The 4627-nt window shown below is 54.3% G+C and overlaps 1 protein-coding gene across 2 annotated transcripts in view; it reads left to right on the forward strand.

The window, feature by feature from the left end:
- The first annotated feature begins 1575 nt into the window (after positions 1–1575).
- The window catches only part of CEND1 (cell cycle exit and neuronal differentiation 1), a 10599-nt gene continuing 7547 nt past the window's right edge, over positions 1576–4627 (forward strand). The window contains exon 1 of one of the 2 annotated variants that reach the window (XM_057382703.1): positions 1576–1904. The gene's annotated coding sequence lies outside the window, so the exon portion shown is untranslated. Of the gene's footprint in view, positions 1905–2465; positions 2524–4627 lie in introns of those variants that run through there. The other variant, XM_057382704.1, reaches the window with a different exon arrangement.

Here is a 4627-nt window from a genome sequence, read left to right on the forward strand (position 1 = left end):
CATTGTTTTTACAGCTTTTCCTTTGCTTCCTTTGCTTCCCTTTCCTACCTCACTAAAAAAAAAAAAAAAAAAAAAAAAAAAAAAAAAAAAAAAAAAAAAAAAAAAACATAACCAAAAAAAAAAAAAAAAAAAAAAAAAAAAAAAAAAAAACAAAAAAAACCAAAAACACCAACCACCCAAAAAAAACCCTTAAATTCAGAGTTTAAATATAATGTGCATTCTAGTCTGAGGCTTGTGAGAGCATCACGTGTGGCTGTTTATCTCCTAAGGCAGAGGCAGTGTGTGAACGTCAGGAAACCGCCACCGGAACCCCCTGGCCTCAGCTCATCCAAGCTCTGGGGACCACACCCGGCAATTCCCACTTGCAGGAGGCTCCCTCCCTCCTCCTGCCACCTTGAGGATATTCCTGCCGGATACATAAGCAGCAAAAAGAGTTTGCTAGTCCGGGAAGCCGCGGTTTGGGGGTGTCTCCTGTGTTAAACAGTGGATTTTCACCAGCTTTGCAGGAATTGAGCTCTTCTGCTGCTGTCAGATCAGCAGACTGGGGAGGAGTTAAGGAGGGGAAGCAGCTCTTTGGAGGCACAGAAAGGTTTTGGTTTTGCCTGGCACAAGGCTCTGAAAGAGCAGGGAGTGCTGGCACTGCTGGGTGCGGGACCAGACAGGGAACAGGGGGAACGTCAGCATCAGCCACAGACAGCTAATCCTGTCCGTGCCAGCCTGAGCCCAGCTGGCTCCTGCAGCCAAGGACTACAGCAGAATAACCCTGCTCATCTGTGCCCCTGCATCCCAAAGTAGCCCCTGGGAGCACAGCCTGTCCTGGCAGATTTGGGTTCTTGCATGCAGCCCCTCATTCTGCAGCTCTCTTCAAACACGRGCAGGATTCCCCTTTGCAGTGGGATTTAAGCAGCCTGAGTGGGCACTGGTGGGCAGTTTGGTGGGTCCCGAGTTACTGAGGGAGGCRGATGGGCAAGCAGCACACAGCCTGATTTGTTTTGAAATAAGGGCTAAAAGAACTCCAGACAATCCCAGAGGGTGCTGAGGTTTGGGAGACAAGCAGGAAGTGACACAGGGATGGGAATTTGAGCTCTGTGCCTGGGTGGAGTGGTGAGGCTGTGACAGAGAGCACTCTCTGCTTTTAGCTGGTGAGGATGAGGAGGAGAAAGAGGCTGAAGAGGAGGAATTTGAGCCGTGGGACTGGGCTGTGTGCCCATCTCTGGTCTGGGAAGGAATGTCAAACCCCAGCCTGCTGTTTGGGGARTCTGGGGAGAAGGGAAACACAGCTGGCACAAAATTACCCTGAGGTGCAGCATTTCAGTGTCCTCCCTGCACTGTGCAGAGCTTCTCCTTGGCAAATCAGTTTGCCATTCCTTCGCTCACTGCTAGGGATCATCTCACCTGGAAATACMTTATCCTGGTGGGGAGAGCTCCTTTTTCCTGTGCTCTACACACAGGCATCCCGATTTATCAGGCTGGCCCCTCCCAGGTTTTTTTTTATCCCAGTGTGTCCCCCCCACTTTGTTGCTGTGTTTCCTGGAACTGCTGCAAATCCAGGCAGGATTTGGAGCAAAACAAATGGAGCAGCAGAGGGGTCAGAGCCACAGGGACTGCTCTGAACTGCTGAGCCAGCTCAGCCCCAAATGACAGCGGACACGCAGATGCAGCKGGGCTGCCTTTACCACCCTGCGGCCCCTCCTTGGCATCCTGCTCCTCCGGATCGCAGCCCTTCCCTCTGGATTGGAGCGCCCTCTCTCCCCGCCCTGCTCTCCATCTTCATGCAGTCTGCAGAGGTGCATTGTGGGAAACTCCCAAGTTCCCCCACCCCCACCCCCTCTGCCTGCCTCCCTCCCTCCTCTCTGCGCAAGAGCCAGCTCCCAAGGTGTGACTCGTCCAGCCGGAGGACAGAGGTAAGGGACACCGCTGGSATGGGGGGAATCGGGGCGGAGGGGCCGGGGTTCCCGGCTCCGGGATGTGCGGATGCTCTGCGCAGGGTGAGCCAGCGAAATGGAGACCTGCCCAAGGTGAGTGTCCATCTCCTCGCAGCCGCCTGGGACGGAGGCCGGGGGTTACCTCCAGAGCCGGCACCCCGCAGCTATCCCTGCTAGAGGCAAAAAGTGCTTTTCTGACCCCAAACGAGGAGCACGGCGGGGACGGCCCGCCCCGAGTGGCTCCATCCCGTCCCAGCTCCCGTGGTTTGCTCYCTGAAGGTCAGGCAGCCCCAGAAGGTGTTTCTGCAGACGCGCTGGAGCCTCCTGCCCGTAGCTGCAGCCTCCTCTGCTGTCCTGGCGGCCCGAGCGGAGCCCTGCAGCCTGATCCGAGCCGGGCCGGCGGGGAGGAGAGGAGAAGAAAGGAGAAGAGAGGAGAGGAGAGGCCCTGGGTGCCGCAGCAGCGCTCCGGAGGCAGGAGGGGGACGGGGGAYGGGGAAGCGGAGCCGGAGATGTGCCGGAAACACGGCTGCTGGGAGGGACCAGGGGGAGCAGCATCCCGAGCTGAGCCCCTCCAGCCCTGGCAGGACCTCTCCGAAAGGTTTTGAGCCSTTTTCTAGCTGTTTTTTCCCCTCCYGTCTGCGTGGATTATGGGATTTGTTTGCCCTTTGCTCTGCCTGCGTGGATTTAATGAYCGTGTTTAACTCTGTCAGTCCTGAGGCAGGAAAAGCTGGCAGCTTGGTTCAGCTTTCACCTTTTCTGAGGAAAGGGGGTTGTTTTGTTAGGCAGGGGSAATTTGATATCACTTAGGGGGTGTATCCTATGACTTGACCCTCGGCTTGTGCTGGGAAGGAGCTCACAAAGGGAAATCAACCCCAAAAAACCCAGAAGGGAGAAAGATGTCAGAGGCAATAGTGTCTGTTTTAAGGGAGAATATTGCAGCGAAGGGATGGGAGGGGGGTGGGTGTCAGACCAGGGCTCCTGAGTCACGCTGTGTGCTTCCAGGGCAGGAATGCTGTGTGCTTCCAGGGCAGGAATGCTGTGTGTTTCCAGGGAATGAATGCTTCGGGAATGTCTCAGGCTGATGTCCCCGCTCTCTGCGCATCCCTGTGCATCCCTGCGATGTGTGTTTTCAGGGACCTGTTGATTTGCTCCTGTTTACTTCTCTGTCCCTCTGGCGGCTTCTGGGGAGGGGCGAGGKGGAAAGAGGAGGATTTTTAAAATGGAATCGAGATCAGCCTGGCAAAACTTGGGTATTGGGACAAGAGGAGGAAACCTCGCTGCTGCAGCCCCGTTTTCCTGGGTGGGGCTTGGGCAGGATGCTGTCAGGAGAGGGAGGATGGACTATGCTGGATTAAGCTCCATGCTCCATCTCAGGACTGACCTCCAAAAGTCTGACCTTCACAGCTTTGACCTTCAGCATTTTCCATTCTGTCCTTTCTCAGCCACGGTGCCCAACACCAACATCTTAACCCTGTGATATTGTGGTAGGGTGGGGGAAGAAATCCCAGGTCTCCCCTAAATCCCAGCACTTCTGCTGCATCCATCCTCTCCCCTGGTGGGCTGCTGGGATGGAGGGCTGCAGAGCACCCTGGCACAGTGTCCCCATCCTGGATCAGGTGTCAGGGCTGGCAGATGGGGCAGAGGGAGGGATGCAACTCCCTGAGCTGCAGTTTCCATGCTGGTGGAGTTTTGGCCGTCCTTCCTCAGATGCTTCCCAGCTTTCTGCCGGGAAGGAGAGTGCTCTGGTTTTGCTGCACGAGGTGAGGGATGGGTTTTACCCCAGAGAGTGTCGGGAGCTCCCTTGGAAGGTCACTGCCTCATGTGGAATTGGCCCTTTGTCTGCCTGCAGTGGCTTCTTACATTTCAGCTGCAGAGCAACAGTTTTCAGGCTGACGCCTGCAGRTCCAGGGGCTGCCAGATTCCAGACCCAATTCTGCATGTCAGGAATTGCTTCCAGAATCTTTTTGCTGGCTCCAGCTGAGCCACAAAGGGGGTGATGCTGCATCAGGCAGAAGGGATGGATTTAAGATGCCAATTAATTGCGGAGAGGTGTTAAATTTGCTCCTGCTTCCTGCAGTGGTTGGGGCTATTTCAGTGTGTCACATGGATCCATCACCCTTTTTTGCTTGTGAAAATTGAATTTGKGATACAGGACTGTGAGGAAGAAGCCTTTAAAAGCTCTATCAGAAAGATAAAAAAAGATCTATTCAGAAAGAATCAGTCTCCTGAAGTTTGGGATCAGCTGCCTGGGAGCTRCACCCTAATTTGGAATCATCTGCCATCTTCCCAAAGGCTTTTCCCAAATGCTGGGTAAGGAGCAGGGCTTTGTAGTGGGAAGCAATGACTGTTCACCCTTTTCCAAGAGGCAGGGAATGCTTGCTGACCCTGTCACATTATCCCTGAGCTGGCACCACAGACCCARAGCAGAGCAGACAACTGAGAGGAGCCCCATGGCCCCAGCCAGGATGTTGCTGGCATTGAATTTTTGTCTCTGTGAGGGCTGGAAAAAGCATTATAAAGAAATGAACTGAGTGTGTTTGCAAAAGTCAAGACATGAGGAGGTACCCAGGGTGGGGTGCAGGATACTCACAGATCCCTGTGAGGTGTCACACTCAGGAGTTGAGGCTCCAGGATTCCCGTTGCTGAGGTGTTTCCCAAAGCATTCCCTGTTACTGCTCCGGTGCTTCAATCCAGTGTCCTGA

This window comes from Malurus melanocephalus, unplaced genomic scaffold (genome assembly GCF_030028575.1).
Source record: "Malurus melanocephalus ecotype Western Australia unplaced genomic scaffold, MMel_1.1 scaffold_580, whole genome shotgun sequence".
Taxonomy (NCBI): Eukaryota; Metazoa; Chordata; class Aves; order Passeriformes; family Maluridae; genus Malurus; species Malurus melanocephalus.